Raw genomic sequence first — 27,023 nt, 5'->3', positions numbered from 1 at the left:
CACTCCATTTTTTTGCTGCTTGGAAAGGGAGTGCTCTGAGTGCCCTTATTGCAGCATCTGAGCAGGTCCACATCTTTTTTTTTTTTTTTTTTTTTTTTTTTAAGTTGAAAAAAATTAGGGGTTATTAGCCCCATTTTAGCCATGGGAAACAGAGACAAGAGAATTATCTTTAAAGGTATTTTAGCACTGATGTAGAAGAAGTTATTCAGCATCAGTGGAAAAGGTGCATGGAGCACACTTCTGCATTTTAAGATAAAATAACTTCAAAATCTGCCTCAGAGCATGAAGAAGCTCGGTTTTTAAAGGTATATTTGTAACATTACCATCATTACCAAGCTCTGAATAATAAAGACTGGGAATTAAACAGAATATTGAAATTATCTGACTACCTTGCAGGGAAGCAACCTGAAAAGTTAAGAGGCTTGTAATAAAATTAAATTAAAAAAAAATATTATCCATTAATGTTTTCCACTTCAGAGCTCTGTATGCTTTTGGCCTTTTCTCAGAGGAAAATAATAACTCCACATTTTTCTTGAATTATCACTCCTATCCTGAAAATGATAGGATTTGTCAATTTGCCTAGAAACTACAAGACTGCATTTTGGGGGAAAGAAAGGTCTAATTCCAGCCTCTCCACCCACTATCACCTTCTGAGACCATGCACAGAGAAAAGGTGTCAGAGCTGGCTCCCCTCTTGGGATGAACCACCCACTGCATCCCTGGGTCCCAGGCAAATTCCTAAGGCAGAACACAGCCATGTGAGGGCTCTGAGGGTCTCTGGACCTCTTGTCACCTCCAGCCTTCTTCACAGCCATCAAAATATTACCAGCATCAAAAGCTGACACAGGGCTGTGAGCAGAGTTAGTGGGAGCAAGAATCATAGATCAGAAATAGAACAGAATTATTTTGGTTGGAAAAAGACCTTTAAGGGCATCAAGTCTAATCATTAACCCAGCACTGCCAAGTCCACCACTAAACCATGTCCCTAAGCACCACATCTACATGGATTTTTAAGTACTTCCAGGGATGGTGACCCCACCCGTTCATTGGGCAGCTTCTTCCAGTGTCTGAAAATCCTTTCAGTAAAGAAATTTTTCTTAATATCCAATCCAAACCTCCCCTGGGCACAACCTGAGTCCATTTTCTCTTGTTCTATCACTTGTAACATGGGAAAAGAGACAAACACCTTTTCCTTCCAGCTGAATCAGGATTGAAACATATTTTCCTGATGCAGAACAAAAATACAATTCTTTATTCACAAATCTTTAAACATCTTGTGGTCAACAAATAAATCTAAGATCAATCGCTATTCCTGGGAGGAAAAGGCATCAGGCTCAGCACTTGCAGCCCTGTTATGGGATGCTCACAGCAACAGCAGATGGAGCTGTGAGACCAGGAGTGAGGGCTGGGAGTGCCCAGTACAGCTCCTCTCTGCTGGGAGGGAAAAAAACATTTGGATTTGGAGAGGAGCTGAAAAGTCTCGGTTCAATGTGGCCTTTTGAAGCTCCTTCTCCCTGACACAAATTAAGAACAGGAAATGTTTGTTTCAAACCCAGGAGGGCAGGCTGAGAGAGGGAAGAGCCTGCTCGGGTTTGCAAGAGAAGAAAGGTTCTCTGGGATTGGGGCATGGTGTTCAGCTCCTGGCCCCACTGCCACCATAGGCCTCATGTGCAGCCTTGCCCACATCTCTCAGGGAGACACCTGAAATGGCCTTTCACCATTTTCCAGGGAAGTTAGGCAACTGCCAAGCAATGGACTCTGGAATATCCCTCAATGCCAGTCCCCTGGCAGTCCCCCATGTTACTCTCCTCCATGCTAAAACCTCTTGCAAAAAACCTTTCAGTGGTAGCTAATGCTCACAGCAAATGCTCATAGCCAAAAAGCAGAGCCATAGTTCACCAAGGGCTTTTTGGTATTTCCAGAGTCACATTCCAGAACAAAGTTGGCATTTGCCAGCCCTGAGCTGCAGGAGGGCAGGGCTCTGGTGCTGGTCCCAGGTGATAAAGCTCCTCTATGAAGTCAGTGATTACATTTAAAAGAAGTTTTATGGATGTGGAGCATTCTTTGATGGAGTTTGGATCACAGGAAGGAATAAGGAGAGAGACTGATACAAAGGTGCCCAGGTCAATGAGGCCAAGCTGACCCTGCAATAGATGGGGTCCGATCCATCTCCCTGCCACATGCTCAATGTACCAGGTAGTCAGAGATTTTATAGAAGAAATAAAGCAATAACTTCTCTGTGATAAGCTTACACACAGCCCTCCTTAGCTTAATTTTTAACTGGTGGGGTGTTAGCCAAATATCAGAACAACATCCACAAGGAGGGGGGTGGGATTTGTGGATCAGAGTTGTTCTCCTGTGTGTTTTCTCAGGGGTGGCAAATTTACTTTCTAGAGCGGGCTGACATCTCAGCATCTGACAGGAGTACGATCAGAAGAGTTTTAAAAGAAACATATTTAAAGATAAATTACATTCATACCATTAGATTTAACTTACTGCTTCTGCAATAACTGCAGTGCAGTTACATTTACGCTGTGCTGAGCTATTATACCATCCCAGGAGCCTGCACCAGTGCTCAGTGCAGGGCTGGATCCCACACTGAACTATCAGCAGCTCTGCAGACTCTGAGAAGATTGGATAAAGCTGTTCTGCATGCAAGGTCCGCTTTATCCCAATTATCATCTAATTTACAAACCTGGGGCATCCAAAACAGGGGCATGGCACATGGGAGCCAACATACAACTGCAATGGCTCCCTCTCATTTTTACATTTCTGGAGTGCTTCTGCCACATGGTAACAGTAAGCAACAAACTATTTGCTCCACAAGCATAACCACAGCCTAACATTGCACGAAACACATAAGAACAAAAATAAAAGCACGTTCTAGCCATGCTGCAGCTATTGTTCTTCAGCGGGTTTTCATCTCATGGCAATTTCTGAGGGAGTTGAAGTCTTTGTGGTTTCTTGTATTTGGGGAGTAGAAAAGAAAACATCAAAGTACAACATCCTCTGAGATTTGGTCTGGGCGACACTGTCCCCAGATCACTTGGTGGCATGTGACATTGCAGCCTGCAGAACAGGCCTTCACAAGGCAAGATGCACAAGCAGCTCAGGGCTGGCAGAAGGATGAGATGGGCAGTGGCCCCTGAGCCCCCACATGGCATGGTGGATGGGGCAGCTGTGTCCTGAGCAAGGCCAGCACACTGTCCTACAAAGCCCACCCTTTGAGCCTTCTCCCCTGCTGCTTGCCTATTCCACCTTCCCTGGGACATGCAACCCCCTCGCACCCCAGCTCAGCTCCTGCTTGCCAAGAAAGAGAGATCAAAAAGTTTCCTTGAAGGAAAAAAAACTAGGAACTCATGGGATGGCAAAGCAGACATCCCACAGTGCCCTGCTCACCTCTGCAGCCTGCACAAGTTGTGGGCATCCAGCATGGGTACTTCCAGCACAAGGCAGGTGACCACAGAGCCTCTCAGCCTTGGGACACAAGGAGCACATCACACGGGGTTGGCAGAGGAGCTGTGAGCCTTGAGATTCTCTCAGCAAACCCAGCTGCCTTTCCAACTGCTCTGTGCTCACCAACAAGCTTTACAAACCCTGGAAGACCCCAAGCAACCTGACCTAAGATTATAGATTAGATCCTGATTAGAGCAAGGAAATGTACCAGAGGCCTCCTGAGGTCCTTCCTGCTTGATTTATTCCATGATGCTACCTTTGCACACCACAGGAGTTCATCCAAGGCCAGCACCATGATTTCCTCTACCTACCATAGGGGCTAAACCACCCAGTGCTCCAAGCCCTGCCACAGAAGCTCTGCAGCCAGATTTCTCCTGGTATTTAACTTATCCCTGCCTGAGCTGGCACAGGACCTAGAAGAGCCTGTGCATCACTGCTGACTCAAGCCCAGCCCTCCAAGGATTTCTTTTTACATTTGTTCCACACCAGCAGAACAGATCCAAATTTCCCATCAGGGATTTCCTACAGTTGACCAAGCTGATGTAGAAAGCCCAAGGCTTAACTCCTCAGCTCCTGTTATGTTTGGAAGGATGAAACCTGAGGGGATAGACATTGCAGCCCTTCACATGGCAGCCTCGAGAAGCAAAGAATTTTGAGCCTAGGAACTATTGGCTTTAGTAAATAACCAGGCAGGGGTTGGGAGACAAGAGAAAGATTCCTCTAACATCCTGGTCTGCCCCTAAAATAAAAGAATAGGTTGCACATCTAAAAACTTTGCATGTTTTATGACATTATTGTCTGTAAACTTTCTTAGTTTCCTCAGTAATCAGAAAACAGACTCGTTTGATAGAAAACATGGTGTACTGGCCATAAGAGCAGAGAATGAAAATTGGTCTCCTATGCAAATAGTTCAATTATAATCAAATGTAAACACTGAAAGAGGTCAGGTTCCCAAAAGGATGGATGTTTACATTACAAATAAGGAACTGGGAAACAGGAACAACACAACAGCTTTACTGTACAGAGCCATGACTTGCTAAGGTAAATGGCAGTTTCGTAAGGGGACTCAAGGCTTATTTTTCTACAAAACCATGAGGCTGACCTCAGACAGGTCAGCAGTTTTGTGTTTGGTTGGGGTGTCTGATTAGTCGACCTGAAATCAGCACAAACAGCTCTGAAGAAAGAAGAATTTGTCACTTAAACACTTCACTGAAAATAAAATAGTACCTAAGATGAGTCCAAATGCCCATGGGTGAGGAAAATATCAATTCCTTTTAATTATTTTGTAATTCTTTTTGGTTTCAGTCTGGGATTGTTAGTACAGTCTGGCTTTAAGGCATTGGAGCTTTTTTGGAGTAACAAAATCCAAACCACTGAATATTTTACTATTTATAAGTAAGCTGTTACAAGCAAGTAATGCAGTCCTACTATAGCTTTGAATTAATGTATAACTTAAATAATAGCTAGCCTAGTGCTGTTTTGTTGGGTTACATCCGGGAAGGCTCTAGGCAAAAGCAAGGCCTGATGCAGATGGTTTAATAATACAATATAAAGAAAGAGAACTGAATGCAAAAAGGAGAACAAGCCCAGTATAGGGAAATATAAATATAAAACAGAAAATGGATAAGGAAATATAAATATAACAAAGTTTGCATTAAGGGAAGACAAAAATTTCCCTCTGCCTAGGAGCTGCCTCAAGTTTTTAGGGCTGAAGGCTGAGCCCATAGCATGGCTCCTGACTCTCACTTTCAGGAAAAGGTCAAGGCTGGGGATGATTTGCCGTGAACACTATTCAGGTATGAAATATTCAGCTCAGGAAATATTAAAATGAGGTTGAGAGTGCCCAGCAGCAAGCCATGCCTACCCCAGCACTCTGAATGGGAAAATGCCACACCCCCCCAGCCATCCATGTTTACCCTAACACACCCACCTGGAAAGGATGCTCCCAGGCAGAATGCAGTGCCCATGTTCCCACTGACCTATCAGCTGTGCACAGTTCCTCAAAACTAACTGCTGAGATCTTTTAGGAATTTCTTGCCTTCTCTATTTTAAGCTGTCAAATTGGAAGCTCATAACCTCAGGCCATAACCTTAGCTCTTCTCAGTCCCTGTATTATCTACCATACCTTGAGATTTATAACGAGCAGTTCCAGATGAAAAGGCATTTTCTGCACATTCAGAGTAAAAAGCCACATCTGTACAGTTTTGATGGAGTTAAGTTTGAGATTGGGCACATGCCTTCGCTTCTGCCACGTACTGAGTGCTGAAGGCCAGGTAGCAATTTCCCTCCTTTTTAGAGGTCTAGAACAGTTTCAGTTCCTGCTGAGATGTCAAGGATACTTGTGGGGTCAAAGACTCTTTGTAACAAGACAAACCCAAAGATGGCAAATTAGATTTCCCAAAACTCTGTTGTGCAAGAGCTCCCAGCTCCCTACTGGATAATCCAAGAACCTTCATTTCTCATACACTAAGTGGGCTATATTGCCTGATTTCAGTGTTCCTTTGGGGGAAAAACGGGGCAAAAACTGTTGTACAAATGTATATAGCTATTATCAAGTAACAGGAGAAGCCCATATCAGTTAGTGCCTCTAACTCCTGAACCAGCTACCCTCAATTAGGATAAATCAGCAGATTTCCAGCTGGCTAAAGTCACATTAACTCTTGCAAACTTTCTTAGCACTCCCACAGCTGAATACAATTTCCACTTCCAAACAACAACATGTACTACACCTGCTGAAGATCAAGCTTCTGGTAGTGTTAGTTAAAAAACAGGTGTAAACCAGATAATAACAGGTAAAAAATCAGGTAAAAACCTGCCCTAAAGAGTCAACACATTTTAGGTAGGAGGAAAAGTTTGCTCCAGATCTGTCTCTGTCCCCAGTGCATATTCAGGTTGTAGCTTGGAGCAACTGTAAGAAACAAAAGGTCACAGAGAGCCCCCTCTCCCCCATTATCTCATGTGTGAGATTTTTGGCTCTGACATCAGCTGCATCTGGCATATGGGATCAAGCTGGTTCTTTGCTCGGATGCACATTTTCAGGATGGGAGAAGTGGTGAGAGGGACCTGTGAATACAAGAAAACCCAGGTCCTGAAAGACCCAGAGGAAGAAAAGGGATGTCTGGAGGAGCTGAGTAATAAAGTGCCTTTTCTCCTAAGAGTCTAAAGGAGAACAAACAGACAGATGAACAGCCCTGCTCCAGCCAAAAGAGGGACTGGGGACTGCTTCCAGAAGGAAGGACCCACTGATATATTCAAAGTGAGATTCAGCAGGAATGGCACAGCAGGATTTGGTGACAGCAGTTATTTACTATATGTTCATGTAGACAAGCAGCAGGACTGCTTTCTTCTCCTCCTCTTCTACATGTTACCTAATGTTGCAATCCCAGATCCCCTGAGATGACTGCACACCAGCAGGGTGAACGTGTGCATCCAGCACGTTAAATTCAACCTCTCCCAAAAGAGCCTCTGTCTGTACATCAACCACTGACCCAGCCTGGCTGCAGACAGACATCTGTGTAACACCCAGTGACAGTGCTGCACAACCATTTTAGAAGCCTGAGTGAAGAAAAGCACAGATGTTTCCCAAAATCCTGCAGGACATTTTCACCCTTACCAACAGCTGGGTTGGCTTTTGCATGGTAACATCACAGCAGACAGTAACGCAGAAGAAAAGCAAGAGTTGGAGCCTGAGCTGAGCTGCCAACATTCCAGCAAGAAATGTTATTTCAATAAGGAGCACAAATGCAAATCCTATTTCTGGGCAGAGCAGAGCCCCTCCCCACCAGTTCTTCATGAGCTCTCTGCCATCTCTCTCATAATAATTGAAGTTATTTGTTCATGTGATTTTTGCTACCATCACAATATTCTCAGCCATAGGGTTTCAGGAATGAAGGGAACTGCAAGTTTTCTGTGCCCCTTGCACCAAGCCTCCCTGTCTGACTGCAGTCCCTTGGTCTCCGTGTAGCAAGAGGCCCGTATTGGGCCCTCCACCTCCCAGTGCAGCTGAGCTGCTGGAGTCAGGATCCAACTGGGAAGCCCAGGACGGAGAACCTGCTGCATGTGTGTTCTAGTCACAGGTGCTTGCAAGCAGCAAAGCTGTGCTGCAAATGCAAATGTTGTTTTCACACACTGCCTTTCTCCAAGGCTTGCCAAGATCAACGTGTTTGCTTGAATGAACTGAGACCTGAAACAACTTCCCTCCAGCCACACACTATCAGCAGAACCAAAGTGACCCTTCTTGACCAGGTCCTCAGCATTCAGAGGAATGTTCAATGTTTTGCCACATCATTTAAACAAGTTTCTTTCAAGATGTGTGCAGAGGAAGGAGGGACAATTACCAAAGGGCTTAGCTCGTTCCTTAAAGAGGTGCAATAAAAAAAACAAAGTACATTTCATGGTACCACATATTAACACAGCATTTTGGAAAGCTTTGCAGTTGTAGCAATTGAAAACTCATTACAAGAGGAGGAAATGTACTTTGAGAGTTGTAAACCTATATTGTCACATTACCACAGCTTCTTTCCAGCTGACAATAACATCACAAGTCAGAGTAGAAGAAAGCCTTTAGTTTTTGTTTGTTTTGTTTTATAATTGAGTCTTTCTTGCAAACAGACAACAAAAACTGGAGACTGGCTAAATTTCTGGGAAAGTAATATGAAGAACCCAGAGCTACACAGTGAACCTGGAAGTCATTCTCTCTGCTTTACTTTCCTCCTCTTCCTCAACTGCTCTCAGTCAGTATCTTAATGCAAATTGATTAATTAATAGATTCATGGATTTAGTCTATGTATTGTGCTTAGGAATCCTCCATTGCAAGCACTGTCCTCACTGGGATGGGTGCTGTGGAAATGTGGAAGTACAAAGTAGTTCCTGACAGCTATCCAGCATGAAAAGTTCTAGAGGGTCAGTCCAGTTTCTAGGGAGCAGAGTCAGAAATAACCTCTATTCCTTATCTCCAATCCAGGAGGATCCATAGCCAGAGCATAGAGGTCCAGCCAGCAGAGCTACTTTCCTGGCCACTCCACATCTCTCTGAGATTTGGTCCACTGTCCAAAGTGCTTCTATTCTCTATTTTAATTGAGGAAAATGCAGAGAGCACCTCAGGCTCTGTTTGTACTGACCTGCAAAGCAATTTGGTTATAGTTTAACTCCTGCTTGAAAATGAGGTCAAGAGGTGAATCCTCCAAGCCAAGGAGAAGTCCTCCATCAGGCATGTTGTTATTTGGCACACCACATAAAATCAGCTACACCATCTCCAAGCATAACCTTATGATTCCTCACGTGCAGAAGCCTTTGGAAACTGTTGAAGACAACAATTGTCCCAGGAAATATCAGCAAAATTGGGTAAGAATGTGAAGACGCTTGTATGCTTTAGTTACAATTACCCGTATGCCCTCAGCTCAAACTTACAGTATGTTTTCATTCTGCCAGGGCTCCTGGGACTCTAAAAAGCTTCTCAGACTTCCAAGATATATTACAGACTGACATCCCTCTCCCTCATCTCTACAGGAAGGGAAAGCTGTTGCTTCATACAGGTCCCAGAATGTGTTTTTCACCCTGAAATGCACAGAAGGCATCAGGCACTTGAGAGCTTAAGCACTGAGGCACTTGCCTTGAAGAATCAAGTCTCACTAAAGGGGAAAGTCACCACAAGTGACATTTCCTAAAACAAGGGACTGTTCAGGGAGAAAACACAGTACTCACTGCAATGCGAGTGACCTGGGTAAAAGCAGATGTGGTGGTACCTCTGCAGGATGCCTTCAAGGAAGGGACATGTGTTGTCCTCGTTCAGCTATAGCCAGTGACAGGACACCAAAATTCCTTAGGTTGTAAGGGTCATCTTTTATCTGATCTCACCATTGGTATCTTAGCACAATCTCAGGCTTTTCTAAGTAAACATTTCCACAGAGCAGCACTGGTATGCGATCTTGCCATTTGCCCTCTGTATTTCCCAGAGCTGCAGGTGACTTCCCATTCAGCAAGCCTGAGGAGGCTTTGCCTGATGGGAGGCCCCTCAGAGGATATGATCAAGTGTTGCATGTTTTTCTTTGTTTCTCTGTGGTGATGGTTTTGCACTACCCTTCCCTCAGCCCAGTTAGACAAGTCATTATCCAGCCTGACCTTGCTCTGCCCCCCTCCCCCCTCTGCCTATTGCCTTCCAGCATTTACCGTGGCACAATAAAATTACATGTCTCCAGAAAAACTCTCTGCCTGACCCAAACCTGCCCAAGGATCCTTCCCAGATCCTGTTTTCAGAGCTGGATGTAGATATCTAGTAGGCTTACAGCATTTGTGTGGCCTTCAAACACATCATTGCAGAATGAGTCCACAATCCTTTCTACTTCCTGGGATCAGTGGAAAATAATGAGGATTTGACATTTATATCTGGAGGGCTTACAAGGTACTTCTGCGTCTCCGAAGAACTATTGAGCTTGGGAAGTAATTGTCAATCTAAATTACATGTAACTGGAAGATTTCTTCGTCCACTCTTCTCTGAACATCTGGGCAGATCTTCAGCTGGTGTAAATCAGTGTAGCTGTGCTCAGTTACTCCAGCTGAGAATCTGGCACATGTGTCTTACAGCTCTTCCAATATTAAAAACACACATTGTCTTTTTATGTGAGCTCAAATATTTATATGATGTTCTTTGGACAATCTTTTTTTGTGCAGATTTGTCTCACCCCAAGAGACGGGTGTAAGTAAAATGGTTGCAGCATTTAGTCTTTACTCTGTCCCCAGTTCCTGTTTTACTTCTGGTTGTTGTATGTATCATTTCTTAATGATGTGAAGGTACATGAAAAAAATCCATGTATGGGAAAGAAACAGACCAAAGGCTGTTTACCAATGACATGCAAAGTACTTAATGGAGTCAATGCCAGCAGAGGCAAGGCCAGCTGAGTTACATGGGTGCCATTCTAGAGCTGAAAACCAGTCTTCATACATTTCTAAATATAATGTGCCAGGTGGATCAATGGTCATTTACCTCAGAGGATGTACTGACCATTTATCTCTATATGGAAATGTTTTCATCTCCCTGAGATTACACTACAAATTTATCTTCAGTCTTAGACCCCATGAAACTGAATTTAAAAGCTCTGTGTCACCACAATATCCCGGTTCCTCTAAGGATAAGACCCAAACTCTAATGGTCTTCTGCAGCATCCCTGTCACCATAGTCATGAAGAAGCCTTTTTCCCCAGCTGTGAACTTCTGCATCAGAGGAAATTTTTTCTGGCTTTCACTGTTTTTTACATTATTTGATGGCCATCTCTCGAGTACTAGGGCAGGCTTGCTTGATGGCTTTTGAATCTTGACTGCAGTTCATCACTGCTTTTCACAATGGTTGCTGAAACAGCTCCATGTTAACTACTACATAAATCTCCTATTTCCCCAAAAGCAGACAGCTTGGAATCCTCTGCTGTGTGACTGTAGAGTTTTTCCTTCCTATCAGTCACACTAGAAAAGTTATTAAAAATGCTGTTTTTAATAAACCTCAGAAAGCTCTGTTATTTCCTCTACATGCTTGGTGAGCAAAAGAGGTTCCTTTGCAGAAGTGCCATACACAAAGCTGATAGCATCTGCTGAGGAAACGATACCTGTGCTCAAATCAGGAGTGAGTGAACTAAAAGAAAAACTTGTGCATATTTCCTTTACCAACCAACCTCCAGCTGGTTCAGAAGAATGATGGGGAATGAGATTTCTACGCATTTTTAAAGCCCACAGGATTCCTCTGTCAGTGCTAGAAAAATTCTATTGCAAAAACCTTCTCCATCTTGTATTGTCTGCCTACAGAATGAGCTGGCTAGGAAATGTGGTTTACTTGGTCTGTCACAACATCTGGAAGTCATATTGACACATAAAAGCAAATGAGAGCAGGCGACCAGCAAGCTATGTAAAGAATGAACACGTTTGGCTGACCCTCTTCCAAACACTGTGTTATCCTGAGGGGAGATGCATGGAGCCCAACAGAGACACAGGTGCAAGAGAAGGATGACATTGGTCCACTCACCTTCATCACATCAAAAGTCCTGCCTGTAATTTGTGTTTAGAAGGACAACTGAAAGTCCATACTAATCAATAGATAAATTCTCCTGCAGGAGTTTAAGGAGATACATAGAAATGCTGTTGTAACAGTAACTGAGGTAATAATGCCTAATCTTTATTTTTACCTCACCAGCTGACATAAAGAATGGTCTATTCTACAATAGACTTTATGGAGTCACAGAATCTTTGCAGTTGGAAAAGACCTCTAAGATCACTGCATTCAACTGTCAGCATTGCCTCCTGAATAAAATATATATCTCAATATCTGTATCACCTACTAGAGCATGCCCTGAGGTGCCTCATCTACACAGTTTTTAAATACCTCCAAGAATGGTGACTCCACCACCTCCCTGGGCAGCCCATTCCAATGCCTAACTACTCTCTCAGTGAAGAATTTCTTCCTCAAATCTTTTTGTTGGAATAGACCTTTAAGGTCATTGAGTCCAACCATTAACCCATCACTGCCGAGCCCACCACTAAACTGTGTCCCTAGACACCGTATCTACAGGTCTGTTAAATAAATGGTATCCACTGCAGATCACCACCCCTACCCCATGCTACCTGCCCTCCCAGGAGTCTCCCAGGATCAAAAACGGTTCTAGTGGGGAAGCCATATATTTCCCCCCAAGAAGGATCAAGCCACTAGGTTTGATTGTAGGGCATGTGTCTTCTGGCTAAACGTAATTTGGGGTTAAATTTATTTATCAGTGGCTTTTAGGGTACTGGAGACATCCAATCTGACTGAAATGATAGCATGTAAATTTGAGATTAGGGAACAGCACCTGAAATGTCATCTCTACATCAGAACCGAGAGCAGCCACCCCCCTGGGCAGTCTCTCCTTGGAAAACACACAGCATTAAATTGGTTGAGTGAAAGTGCAGTTATTTCTCCATACAGCTGCAGTCAAAGAATGGAACAGTATCTTGTTCCTGTAGGTATTACAGAGAGCTTATTGCTGCTTATGAAAAGCCTGTACACCTCAGATGCTGAGAGGATCATACCACATTCAGCTGAGCCTTCTGGTAAGGACTAACTTAACATTTGCATATATGGAGGAAACAAAGAGGTACCTTAAAGGCAGATCATGGCCTTCAGTACCTATCCCAAAATGCAAACTGAAGGAATTTTAAAGGCATCACACCATGACAGCTACTCATGTCTAATTATTGCATTGGATTCACTTAAGGTCCCATTTCAGGAGCCCACCTAAAGGTGAATGAGGGACAGAAATTCAACTGACACCCTGAAGGATCAGAGGTCAAAGAGCAAGTGCTGTATAAAATACAATAAATTCCTTTGGCCAGATGAGGGACAGGCTGGTCTTGATTTGACACAAACAGTTGTAGGGCTTTGTTGCAAACTACAACCATGCAGGTATTTCATTTGTTTTTACCCTTGGCTGTTATCATCTTTTCAGAGCTGGCTCAGGCAGAACCAGGTCAGTTGGTTCCAGTCTAACCTTTCTGGGAGGGGTGGAAGGAGGGACCACTTATTTGCACTGCTAAGCAAAGCCAATCTTTCTATCATTATCAGCCCTGCACTTTTGCTAGATGGCTTAAAAAAAAAGAAAAAAGAAAAAAAAACCACCCAAACAAAAAAACAACCATGCCCCACCCAGCCTGTTTCTACTACATAGCTGCCCTAATCAAAGGTTAAAAATGAACTTGGGCCAATGAGATGGAAATAGAGAATAAACATGCAGAAGCATCTGAGATTTACTACTCAGATAGGACTATTTTCCATAGGATTTGACTAAGAATTCCTGGCAGAGGAATGGAAGGCAAATCTCTCTGTCCTTTGAATGGAATGGGGATTTTCAGGTCTTTTCTGGCTGAGTAAATGCAGGCACATGCAGCTTTCTGTGGAGGTTCTCAGATGTAAATACTTTGTTCTGCAGTCAAAGGTTCAGTATAAGCTTACTGTTTCAGAGGATGGGAGATTTAAACAAAGCTGGTAAAGACAGCAGGAGCTTTCCTTGACTCCCATGCCTGATCCAAATGCCCATCAAAGGAGCAGTCATCTGACTACAGGCAATTTGCTTATCTGAGTACGAGAGTTTTCACTGAAATTTATTTTGAAGCTTGCAAAGAATGTTTTCATAATTAGAGACAAAAAGTGCAAATTTCCCTTCTTCCCCTTCATTTCAGCTAAACAACTCCAGGCTTTAGCAAATTCCAGCTCTGCAGCCCAAACACTCATGAGATCTCTCTCAGCAGGCATAAACGCGTATAGCTCTCAGCACACGCCAAGCCTATTTTTATGCAGGAACTGTTGTCATTAGAGCAATAAACCTTTCCCAGTCTGGGAACACCACACGTCCCTAATTGACATGTCACACAGACAGGACATTCTTAATTAAATCCCATGTAATTAACTGCTTCTTATGCCACTCCAGCCACCTGAGCTGATATCTCTGCAAGATGCTGTTCGAAGAGACATGGATGTACCCATCTGCTCCAGGCTGCATTGGGGACCTCCAAAAACCCTACTCAGCACAGACTGATCTCATTCCTGCACAGCCTCAAAGAGATGTTCCACTGACTCAACCAGCCACATGCAGTATGAAAGCCCTTATGTTTTCTAATTTCACACAGATATATCAGTCAATTTATTTAAAAGTTAAGCAGAGGGACAAGAGGAGGATGACTTCAAACTCAACATAAATTTTGTGTTCATGTATGGTGGAAAAGTGACTTTTTTTCCCTATGATTCCCATAAGGAACAACTTAAAACCCTGTCTGTGAGGACCTGTTGGCAGTGTACTGACTTGTTTATCAATGTCAATCTTACACATTTACTTGCTGATTTACACTTGTGTATGTGGACTCCCACCTGGGAAGTTCTGAGCCCTGTTTTCTGTCTGCTGAATAACATCTCCAAAATAATAACATCACCACCACATGCTTAGTAAGGCACAGCACAAAGGCTGAGTAGCAGACACCTGTCAGTCTAAACAGCCCCAAAACCTAAATAAACAACTAGGGGAGTAGAGCCTGTCTCTTGCCAGGCACTGCTCTGTCATCAGCTGGCAAGTCATTCACTGTTGGCCTTCACTTAAGTCTAGGTTCCAACACTGATATCACTTGAGTAATGGCAGGGGGACAGCTTTCAGTGTCCCTGATGCTGATGCATCCCTTCTGCCTTCCCCTGTGCCCTTCCACACTCTGGTGGCTCCCATGGAGGATGGGGATGCAGGTACTGGGAGGGGGAGGTTGCTGGGGAAGCAATGTACCTAGTTCACAGATCAGGGATGGGTGATGAGAATCCCCCAATTCCCTCATCCCTCTTGGTTTTAATCTTACACACACCATACAAGTTAAGAATCACTCCCTCCAGTGAAACCTGGGGACAAGAAAGTCATGTTGCGGTGTAGAGCTGTTTACCCCATGGGGTAAAGTACAAAAAGGATCCAGTGGTGGGGGGAAACCTATAAAAAGCCAGGAAAACACTAAATTGCTAAAGGAAGGCTCCACGTTGTAAGCTGACTGCATTCTCCTTGAAGCACAGAGACCCAAGTCTTCAACTGGTGTTAACTGGCGAGGGCCAGTTACATCATCCATTTATCTAACCAAATTCAGTATATTCCTTGGGACCACATCGTGCTTGGCAATAGCTTCCTTGTTCTATATGTGTTCTCAACGAGGACAACCCACATTTGAAGGAGGAGATTTCCAGCCAGAGCATTGTCTGAAGTTTGGGATTTGGAGGTGGCTCAGCAAGTGAAACATCCCGCATGACTACAGATCACAGCAGTGGTCAGAAGCAGAGCTGTGCACACTGGCTGTGCCTCAGGAAATCCAGAGCAAACAAAGCAAGCAAGCCAGACCTTGCTGAGATCAGCAAAGGGAGGCTGTGGCTCAGTCTTTTACACTGCAGCTACTACGTGGCCATCTGGGTACATCAAGTCCAGAGAGGGTGGGAGGGCAACAGAGAGACTGCTTGGATGCTGTTGCTTGAGCCATGAGAAATCTTCCACTGTATTGTATACAGTGCCTCATTGTATTTAAATTCTTAATATGGTTGGGCCCATCAAATTGCTGAACGGGGTGAAGAAACCTCCTAGTTTCAGGACACAGTTGCATCACAGATTCACAGCGTGATACTGAAATTGTTCAAGGTCTTTATTCTTATCAGTGCACCCAGATTCCTATTTAGGAACCTAACTATCATTGTGAAACTTAATCCAAATTTACTGCTAATCTGCAGACCTGCTAGGTCAAAGATGGAATGAGCCTACATGCAAATGGCTCATCTGTCAGTCATAGTGGATCACTCTGGCTTCAATGGGGTATGCAGAGAAATCCAGGCAGGAAGTCTCATTTGCACTTTTGGGAATTGTGCACAAAGAGAAAGCTTCACCTGCAGGAAGCTCAGGCTGGATTTCCCCTGAAAGCAAACCACCATCCAGGTGCCATGCAAACTGAGTGAGGGCCAAGCTTGCTGCCCCTCCTGTACCCATCTGCCAGCTCAAGCAGACAACCAATCCATCTCTGGAACCTGGCATTTTACATTAACCAAAGAGGGGACAAGGGCAGAAGGTTGATTTTGCCCCACCTTTGAACATGTACTGCAAACCCAGCAAGAACCTGCACACACAGCTGCCTCCGCCCATCTCCACAACGTGCTCAAGTTCATGGACTGAGTCCAGGCAGGGTGTGAGCTGGGAGCAACAGAGATTCAGCTCAGTGGACATTTCAGGAGAACATTCACTTTCCGTGAGCCTTAGTAGGAACCATTTCTTATCTCTTACATTAGAGACAAACTGCATTCACTCCAGGGAGCAGACACCCTAATTCTTCTCCCTCTCTTCCTGAACACTGGCAGGTCCAGCAGTGGTTCACACCCTGGCTTGAACCAGACCCATTCTGAACCACATTCACCTGTTCCAATTTAACTTGCATTGTGTCACCTGCCGCTCTCATTGGTGATGCAGTTTACTTTTAGCTCCAGCATCCTGGAAATATCCTGCCTTCTTCCCACCTTATTCCTAAATTACAATGAACCAAGAATTTTTTTGTTGTTGTTGTTTTCTTGTAAACAAAAATCTAGAGCAGGATCTGCACTCCCTTCTCCAGAATATGAAGTGTCAGCCAATGAAAGGCTGAACTAAGGAAACAAGAACAAAATTCACGGAGTAGCTCATTACAAAAAAAGCTGATAGAACGTTTTGACAGAATTTTGGGAATTGTTTTAAATGCAAGATAACTTAATGAACTTAATACCAATGAGCACAACCAAGGATTATTTAACACCAGCATGGACACAAGACAACTACAACACAAGACAACTACAAAACAAGGACCAGCCCTTTACTGATCCTTTTGGCATCCAGCTTCTTCTCAGGTCTCTGTCCTCAGGGACACCCTCGTGTTGCTTTTTAGAACGTTTACCCTGATCTTAGGAGCTTTTATCCTTATCAGTCTGCTGTGCCCAATAACAATTGTGATGCAGTTCTGCTTTCTTTGTAATGTTTGTAAGAGAAATTCAGTTTTAGAGAGCATTATGAAAACAAATGAGTGAAAACAAAGACGCAAAATGCACTAAGGCTACAGTTATTGTAAGTAAGCGATGACCTGAAGAATCTCTTTTCAATTTTCATGTTGAGTAAATCTTCAAATTTGCATGAACACAAAAGTCTTCACATACAATTCTCAGTAGTGTTTCTTGGTGACACCAGGGCAGGAAGAGCATGGACACACACCACTTCTGTGATGTATCACCTGGTCTACAACAGCTACCTCATGTTCACCCCAAAACACCTATTTACCCCTAATGTCTATCTCCCACTAAGATTGCAAGCTTTGGGGCAGACATACATCAGCCCTTTGCTCCCTGGCAGTATAACCTTTGCTGTCAGCCCAGCAAAAGAATGAGAGAGAATTTTCTGCATGGCTAGGATTCCTGACAGAAGGAAGAAAAACCTTCAGTGTATTTCAAAATACCTCACAAAGGAGGTCAGTATCACAGTTCCTGACTGACAGATGAGAAAACCTGAGGAAGAGAGTCCATGCCTACCTTGATTGAAAGAGCAGGTTTTGAGCAGGGCAGGCTCCCACTTGCATGCCTGTGGTATCTGTAGGAAGCCCAGCTGGTTTTGCCTGGGGACACAATAAACTGCTCTGTGAGCCCAGGTTGATGACAACATGCATGCCCTGGATGATGGCTCAGGCATGGGTCACTGGCTGGTTGTACAGCAAACGATGATGACCTCGAGGCACACATTGCCAAGCAGATAGTTCAAAGATATCTGACAGGTCAGTTCTTAGCATGGAAAGAAGGACTTCAAGCTCCTGATCCAGTTCTATCGGTATCCTTCTGTCTTCTAGTCCCCAGGTATCTAGAGAGGTGGTATTTTCAAGATACTGGTATTCAGTCTGAGGATAACAGTGCTTTATCAGTGAAGACATATACAGAGTACCCAGTGCCTGCGATAGGGATGTTTGCATTAAATACTGAGTGACATAGAGAGTACAAAGCAGGGGGTAGGTGCTAAGAGGGCAAGAATACACTACAGAGGGTCTCCTATTCTCTGTAAAACCAACCTGTAAGTTATGTGGAACAATGGGATTTAGAGGAACAACTCTGATTCACCTGAGAAAGTTTGGTGTTTTTTTTTTCATTTTTTGTTTTCTAATGATATCACACCTGACACTGTAGCATGTGCTACAAGACACGGTGGCAAAAACAGGGCCGTAGTGTGAAATAACATGATCCAGGGGCTAAAAGTGGCAAGGACAACTGCAAAAGGGAAAGTTTGATGTTTAAACAGCAGAACTTATCATTTAGATATTCTGATTGTAATTCTACTCTTGGTAAAGACAGTCAAAGTACTGTTTCAGCTCCAAGCAATGCTCTTCACATAAGTCCCTGATATAGCAGATATGTTACAAGGAATAATAAAGACTATGGGTTTGCTGTAAAGGCTTTGAAGAGACACAAGAAATTGGACTTTACTAGACTTCAGGTCTATCTGTGCTCATGCATGGAACTGACACCAGTGCTACTAAGAAATTATTATGAAAAAGACATTTCATACAAGTTGCCAGTCCTACTTTCTCGATATAAAGTGCTAGAAATGTGTGCATAATGCAGATGTCAACTCTGCTACAGGGCTTGAAAGTTCATCTGGTGTGAACAATTCTCATTGCTTGGATGGGTTCTCTTCTTGGATGAATCACTCTGGACGAAAAGTCCTAACCAACCACCCCAGATCAGATAATGTTCTTCACCTGGCTGCAACCATATGTGAGCTCTTTCTCACACTGAATTCATCAAATTACCAGTGATTCCCCCACTACTGTAACTGGTACAAGTCCAAGCATAGACATTACACTGAATCAATTCAATAGCCAAGAAAATTAAAGAAGAAAATTATGCCTGAGTTGAAAGGACAGTTATTAGGACAGTATTTGCTTAATTAGAACAAAACCAGTTAGTTTTTACTGGTTTAGTCCTTTTAGTTTAGTCCTCTTTCTCCTTCACCAGTGTGCCTATCACTATTTCATCCACACAAATGCCAGCTCTTTATATAACTTTAAATCTCAAAAGGTTGGGTTAAACAATCCAAAACTTGGAAGGCTGTCCAAGCTATTTGACCTTCTTAAGTCTGCAAGGTCTCGTACCAAATACTTAGTCATTTACATTTCCAGCCAAAAGCAGAAGGACAAAGACATACACAGATGAAAAACAAGGTGGAGAAGGGTGTGCAATGGTCACTGCAACTGATTAGCATGCTGACTGTATAGAACCACAGAAGCCAACAGCCACCATTAATTGTGACAATCAAAGTGAGATTTGCACACTAGAAAACATGGGTGTGACTGCTACCAAAGTCAAAGGACTTTTCCAATTGGTTTCTGCCCCAGCTTTGTTTTCCAAGCCAACTTCATCTTTTTCGGAAATTGCTCACAACTTTCTTTAAGGATTCCTTTGGGAGATTAAGTTTTCTAGGCTAAGATTCAACCCAAAAGGTTTTAATTTTAGCCAAATTGATTTGACCATTTTTGAGTGGTGAAGGAATGGAAGAAAATACTTTTCCCATATGTTCCAGTCAGAGAAGTATGTTTGCTGAGAAGAAAGAATCCTTGAGGAGACAGAAGGGAAGAGGGGGTAAACATCTCAAAAGGATAAAAATATTCCCAGACACAACACTACCATGAGCTAAGTCCTAACCTTGCGTCAAAGAACACAGCAGCAATGGCATTTGTATTTCCACCAGCTGAGTATCTGGCCCATAGGAAAAGAGAAGAAAGCTTTCTATTAAAATTTTGGATAGGACACACCAGAATCTAAACACATGGAAAAAGCCTCATATGTTAACTCTGTTTTTTGTTCTTTCTCAAGACTGAAAGCATATTCCAGTGCATGAAGAAGGCAATCAGTTGCAAGCCCTGCCAGGGTACCATGAGTCCCTACAGTAAGATGCCCCAAGGCATCATTAATGGCTCTGTGCTCCTGGCAGCTCGGCTGCCCGACCTCTCAGATTCAGATGAAACCTCCCATATCTTTACCTGTTGCCTCTTGGCTAAGGTGAAAAAATATAAAGCCCGGGAAGAAAATGACAAAGTTTGTGGTGAACTCTAATCAAAATTAGAGTTGCCCAAATCTTAGGAGTTCCAGTAAAAGACAAAGACAAACCTTAAAACTGACAAACTCCAGTCCTGATTGTGGAAGCCTGTCTATTATTACTTCAAGACAACCCACACCTCAGTGTTACTTTAGGCAGAACTCATAAGGCTTGAGGCATTCCATGTGAGATAAGAGAGCCACGTCTCACAAGAGTCCAGCTGCACAGCATGAAGCACAGAAATTCAAAAACTTCATTTATTTCTTAACTTGCTCTCATAGAGCTTCCAAGGTTTTGCAGATTCTTGGTTTCACATGACAAGCCAAAGGCACTCCAGTCAGTTTCTTCAGTTTCCAAAGAAGATTTCATCATGAAATTGCTTTGGAGCTGTGGGTAACAGAGGCCCTAAAGTCATGAGCAGCGAACACACTTTTATTTAATAAATACATCGTTATTAAATACCTGTGTCAGGAGTACCTCATCCAGATTGCTAGGTGTTACACAAAAGTGTGAATTCTCTGCCTCGGAATTTATGATGCATAAAGACAAACCGCAAATAAAGAAGTAACTAGGCAAGGATATAAGCAGAGAGATATAATTCAACATCAGTTTGCAATGTGAAAAACTACAGGTATACTAGCTAGTGCCTATGAATTAACTCCTTCAGGCTGTCAAGTTGTTCTTTATACCCATATTTATTACAGAAGTAGACCTTGGAGTTCTCTCTATTTCTTTCAGCCTCCTGTGAAGGCCTGATATTGATCTCTGGTGGACACCAGCTCCTTATGAGTGCATGAGCACAGCTGGAGAACACTGGGAATGTTTGTAAGGACACTGGTGAGTAGGGGGCAGAGGACGAGGTAATGAGGGAAAAGGAAAATAGGCCAAGATCTGAAAGCTACATCTGAGATCCTCACATTGGTATAGGTAGACTGAGAGAAACAACAATGAAAAAGTATAAAAGTCTAACACCAAGGTGAGAAATCAGCAGATCTTCCTAGTGATGATCCAGCTTCCATACCTTTAGCAGTAGTAGTCTGTGGGAGGCTAGATGAGAAAAGGAAAGCTAGAAAGAGGATAAGAAGGAAGAAAAATATGAGAAAAAGAGAAGAGAGTGCACTTTGAACATAATAAAAGTAATAGAATTGTTGCTAAATGGAGCTGTGCGTAATAGAGGACCTAGAGTCATGAGCAGCAAACACATTTTTATTTAATAACTACATCATTATTAAATACCTGTGCCCGAAGTACCTCATCCAGAGTCAAAGTAGAAAGACAAAAGAGTCAAAGCTGAGCAGTAGCTTTTGCATAGCCGTCTTCTATGGTAGAAAACAAACAGGTTGGTATTTTAATTCCCATCAAAGTTTAATTATAGATGGACAGTAATGATGAATAATCCATTTATATTCAATGCCACAGAAGCTTGGAGATGTGAGTGTTTTTGGAAATATAAGATTACTCTATTCTAAAAATCTCTCTGATGCAACTATGTCAGCATGAAGAAACAAGAGCAGACAGCCTAAAGAAAAGCCTTCATACTGGAGCCTGAAGGGTTTTTTCACCCTAGGAACTGCAGCCAGAGCCAGGTGTGCAGGACCTGCTCATTGTATCTCTGAAGCAGAGCAGCACTGCAATGTTCACCCGTGGCAGCATCTACAACTTGCCTGACCAGTCACCCCAACAGAACCAGCCAGCCAGCCAGCAGTGGGGGGGACACTGGAACTGGCCACCCAAGGGGGAGACTGTGAATCTGACCATGGTACAGCCCTCTTTCCCATGCAAATAGAAGATTCCTCTGCCTCAGTCACAGGGTCATGACTCTAGAGAGGACCTGGAGTTCCCTATGTGGCCTTGGCTCCTCATATGAGCTTGGAGTTGGGTCTTTGCATCCAAGTTCCCTCTCCATCAAAGGGGATAATACTCCTACACAGGTCCTCTCTGGTCTCTCTAAACTATTCAGAGCAGCTGAATAGTGTGTAAAACAGCTTAAGGTAAGAGCTTCACCTGCAAACACCATTCATGGCTATAATTCCGTCCAAAGGAGGGCAACCAGGCTGGTGAAGGGACTCGAGCACAGGCCCTATGAAGAGAGGCTGAGAGAGCTGGGGCTGTTCAGCCTGAAGAAGAGGAGGCTCAGGGGAGACCTCATCACTCTCTACAACTCCCTGAAAGGAGGTTGTAGCCAGGTGGGAGTTGGTCTCTTTTCCCAGACGACTTTCAACAAGACAAGAGGACACAGTCTTAAGTTGTGCCAGGGGAGATTTAGGCTAGACATCAGAAAGAATTTTTTTATGGAGAGGGTGATCAGGCAATGGAATGGACTGCCTGGTGAGGTGGTGGATTCTCCATCCCTAGAGACATTTAAAAAGAGACTGGATGTGGCACTCAGTGCCATGGTCTAGCAACCGCAGCGGTGGGTCAAGGGTTGGACTTGATGATCTCTGAGGTCCCTTCCAACCCAGCTAATTCTATGATTCTATGATTCTATGAAATGCTCTTTCATTTAGTTCAGCAGTGTATTGTTCCAAAACAGTGTGCTGGTCCAGAATGAGCCTGCTGACTTGCAAACAAGAAGTCAGGTACTGAGGTGCCATGGACAGAACTTTGTACATCAAAAATTCTTGATTCTTGTGAGACATAACCTGCCTCTACACCAAATTCTGCTATACTGTTTAAAAATAGGAGAGTTCTGTGCCTTTACTGCAAGGTCTGGGCTGCTGGGTTAGTGGGGAAGTCCCTGAGTTTAATCATGAGGAATAAGGCAAATGAAGTATTGGGAAAAACAAGCCCCAAGCAGGGGAGAAGGAGAAATGCACAAGGTGTTACAGCAATAACTGTGATCCTTTAGCATGTATTCTGAGGACTTAAGAAGTCTCTGAAAGATACTGGCTACCAAGAAGCCTTATGGGTTTCCCCCTGAAAAGGAAGGAAAAATGGAACACATGAATGGTTCCAATTACTTGCTCATTCACCCCCACCTTTCATCTTCTGTACCCCCATGCATGAAGGATTGTGTTGATGACAGAACTTCTGAGAGCAACCCTGGTATCAAACAAAGACAGGGAGAAAATCTGCACTGATTCAGATTTCAAGACTTCACCAGAAGGGAGCAGGAGAGACCTGCAGAAGAGCTCAAAGTAACACATGTACTGTGGGCAGTGGCGTCCTGCACAGGCTCTGGAATTGCTGAAGCATGTCACAGCCAGGCTCCCAATAGATATGGTAGCTACAAGATTAAGAAATCTCATCAACATCATCCTGTAGCTTTCCTAAAGGGAAACTGCAGTCTTCTCTGTATATGCAAGTATTATGTCTGTAATCCTGACAGAGCACTGAAGGCAGTAGAAGTTCTCCCTTTCCTTTACCAGTCTTAATACACCCAGAATTTATAAATTCGTGTGCACGCATGTAGAAGGAACATAAACCAAGCCTAGTTTCATATATTTTTTTGAAACATTTACCTGAATCTGTGTTGATTGATAGGACAGATTAAGACCAAAATAGAAAACTCCCCTTCCCTATTGACATGGATATATTGATCTGTATATCAAATTTGCAGTCAAATCAATTCTTAATTGAGCACCACGAAAAGGAATGGCAAGGAGGAATCTCATATAAATCATGTCTAGCTAGGAACAATGTTTCAGAACATAGTTCACAATAAAGCAGGACAGAAAGTGCAGAAAACTAAGCTTTTGGCTGATACAGGAGAATTTCCTAGACAGCAGTTCATGAACCCCTGTCCTGGATGCAAGGTTTCAGCTGCTGTCTGGCACACGGTTGGAGAAGCAGCCAAGCAGCCCTGCAGCAAGTTTTACAACTGGTTTCTTGGAAAACCAACATTAGCAAAACGTTCAATGTAAATATGCTGATATTTAACCAGTTGGAGACCTGCTCTGACCTACCTGCATTTGACAGCAGTTCTCCCTAGAACACAGCTCAGGGCTCTCAACACAACTGCTGGAGGGTCAGAGCCTTACATATGAACTTGAAAAATGTATCAGAGGAAATAAAGGTCTGTGATTTCACACCTGGTCCAAATGGTCACAGTCTTTGGGAAGGCTTGGGGCTATGGCCTTTTCTCAAAATTTTCTTATCACCTAAGCTAGTCACTGGTGGATGTAGTAGCTGAGAAAGCTTGGATGCCTGGCACAAGCAGTTCGGTTGCACAGAGTCCACGTGAAGGAAGCCTGACACAATGGACATGAGGACTGCTCTAAGCTCTTCTTCTGCATGGGTGAGAGTTCAGATTTATGACTTATGAATGATTAGTTTCAAAACCTGGATTTCAATGACATTTTCTCATTAACTGCAAGCTGATTAAGAGGTTAAGTAGGAGAAGTGGCTAACCTGCGTGTGGGTTCTCTCTCAAGTCCAAGAGCAGCCATGGATACTTACTGCCCACCTGCCTGTCTTAATTCCCTGGCTCTGTTTTAGTGTCAGAATTTACCTGGGGCATGTGAGCACTCCCCTAAGCTCTTCCAGTGCAAGACCAGCCAGCTCAGGGCACACCATTTGCACAAGATGAACCAGATAGATAATCCCTTCAGAGAGGAGCAGTTGACACTTCCAGGTGCACGTTACTGTTCACCTGCCAAAGAGCTCTGTGACCACTCACTTGGATTAATCAGTTTTAGTGATGGCTCTGAGTAAACCCAACTGATTTAGCCCAATGTGAAGGAAAGCAGAACCACATCTGCTGCCAGAGTGGAAGAAACAGTAACTCAACTGGCTGTGGTAGACCAGGGGAGCCATATACCTGTCCTCAATCAAGAGAGCAAACTTTGCACAGAAATGGCCCAAGAGTACTTATGAGGTCTGGGGTCTTGTGGGGCAATTGCACTGCCAGCAGAGCTGTGGGTCAGCCAGGCACAGGTAGCGCCCCAAATCTGCCTGGACATCTTCAGAATCATAGATAGGATTCTGTGGGCTGAGCAAAGGATCCTGTTTATCCCTTAAACTCAAACCAGAGTTAGAATTCATCAGGCTTTCCTAGCAGCTCAACAATATACACAGAAAATGGGGTGTTGATGTTTACGAGACCAAGAGCTCATTGCTGTTCGTTTCTATGCACAAAGAACAAAACATTTAGGTACTTTCCATCTAAAATAACTTTACTCTTGTCCTTTTGCTTCAGCTGTCCAAGAATGAAGGCTGTGTGTGACTAGGAGAAGGGAAATGCTTAGAAATCCTTCTTGTTCAGCTGCTGCTCTTCCTTGCTGACATTTAGCCCAGACAATACGAGCACCACCCTCAGATACACCCAGCTGGGCTCAGTGACTTCACTGGGAAGCCATGGTGTGGCACGGCTGTAACCAGTGGCAGAAACAGCCAAATATTTCTGTGTGGAGCATGAGACTGTTTGCTAGGCTAAATTCTTCTTTGCTCAATGTATTTTGGGTGCAACGTAAGTTACTTTAATTTTGCTGCACAAGTTCTGGTCCCGGGAGTAACAATGCAGGGCAGAAGAGGTGGGAACCAAGGCTCTGCCCCAGGGGTAGCTCTCATCTCTGTTTCAACCATCTCATCAAGGGGAATAAGGAATCCTTACACTGCTTTGCGGGGCCCAGACAGTGCAGGCTGGAAAGCTGCCTGGGTTAGTTTCTATCACTCAGACCTTTCACCTTTGTGGGTCACAGAGGAGCACTTCAGGGGGATGTGGTAGACCCCATGTGAAGGGAGTAGGGACTCAGCCACTCTGCTGATCAGTCCACCTCATTTCAGAGCTGCAGATCTGCAAGTGTCTGAAATCAATCTGTGTGGTTGAAATATCAACCCAAACCATGACCCAGCTGAATGCTGAGAAGCAGCCACAGGCCACAGGTGAAGGCAGAAGCAGGAATCTTCTCTCCACCAGCTACTTCCAGCCAGGAGTGAGACCAGCTCAGCACCTACCTAAAAGAGAGCTCTGAGCAGCAGTGCAAGACCTGCAAACCCACGTACTGGAGGGAGAAAAACCCCATCCACATGGTTAGCCCTGTGACACTGCTCCAGCCCTGGTGTGTCTCCGGGGATCTTCGATACCATGGTGGGAGTACAGGTCTTGCTATGACAGCCTGGCTCTCCACATGTAGATGCCCAAGTTCTGGCTCTGGTAATGGGTCACTCTCATCATTGCCTTTGTTTTGCCCGTAGCAAGGGAAGGCTCTTTGTGCCAGCCCAGCACACTGCCACATACAGCACCAAGCATGGAGCAGTTCTCAACAAGGACCTTCAGCAAAGCCAGAGCTCCTGATGAGTAACAGCCCGTTTCACTCACTTGGTCACTGAAAACCCCCACTTTGAATTCTGTCCAGCCTCACACCACTCAGCTTCACATCCCCGGGGTAGACTGTGCAGTGAGCAGAAGGCAAGAGTCAGCCTGCAGCACATCTTGGTACCAGATCTCCGTCTGTCTTTCAGCCCACCCTGTCCAGCAAGTGCCTCCCCTCACAAAATCGAGAAATAAAAAAAAAAATGTAACAGCCAGAATGTCCCAGTTAATGTTTAAGCAGGGACAGCTGCACAACTTCCCCTTGAATGTCTGTGCTGATGGCTGTGGTACGCTGATGGGCAGGAGTGGCAAAAGCAGTCAGACAGCACGGAGAGGATGGAGCCCCAGTGCTGCAGCAGCCACAGCAAGACTCAGCAGGAGATGGGCTGTCCTTCCATGGCAGGAGGCTGGTCTCCCCGTTAGCATGTCTATACCCCAAACTTCAGAGGTTGGGGACACAGGGCTGGTGGCAGCCAGCCTCAGCAGGGAATGGGAGTCCTGCAGTCACGGTGAGCAGGAAAACGCAGCAGCGCCATGTGCTTTGTACAACCAGTTCTCTTGCGGGCATGGGTCAGTGCAAAGCAAATGCAAACCTCATGCCTCAGTGTCCTTATATATGTGTTTAAAAGCACACAGTATTCTCATAAAAGGGCTGAGTCTCCCGGGCTAACTTATAAGTGCCAGACAAAAATCCATCAAGATTG

General features: G+C 44.1%; 1 long non-coding RNA gene across 5 annotated transcripts in view; it reads right to left on the bottom strand.

Moving 5' to 3' along the window:
• The window catches only part of LOC139797476 (uncharacterized), a 95,908-nt gene extending 78,280 nt beyond the window's left edge, over window positions 1-17,628 (bottom strand). For all 5 annotated transcript variants that reach the window (XR_011726486.1, XR_011726485.1, XR_011726484.1 and 2 more), the window contains exon 1: window positions 17,516-17,628. This is a non-coding gene — a long non-coding RNA (uncharacterized lncRNA). The remainder of the gene's footprint in view (window positions 1-17,515) is intronic.
• Between the last annotated feature and the right edge of the window lie 9,395 nt (window positions 17,629-27,023).

Source organism: Heliangelus exortis, chromosome 6 (assembly GCF_036169615.1).
Source record: "Heliangelus exortis chromosome 6, bHelExo1.hap1, whole genome shotgun sequence".
NCBI classification, from domain to species: domain Eukaryota; kingdom Metazoa; phylum Chordata; class Aves; order Apodiformes; family Trochilidae; genus Heliangelus; species Heliangelus exortis.
Note: the sequence above shows the minus strand (reverse complement) of the source record. Positions and strands in the feature narration are given on the sequence as shown.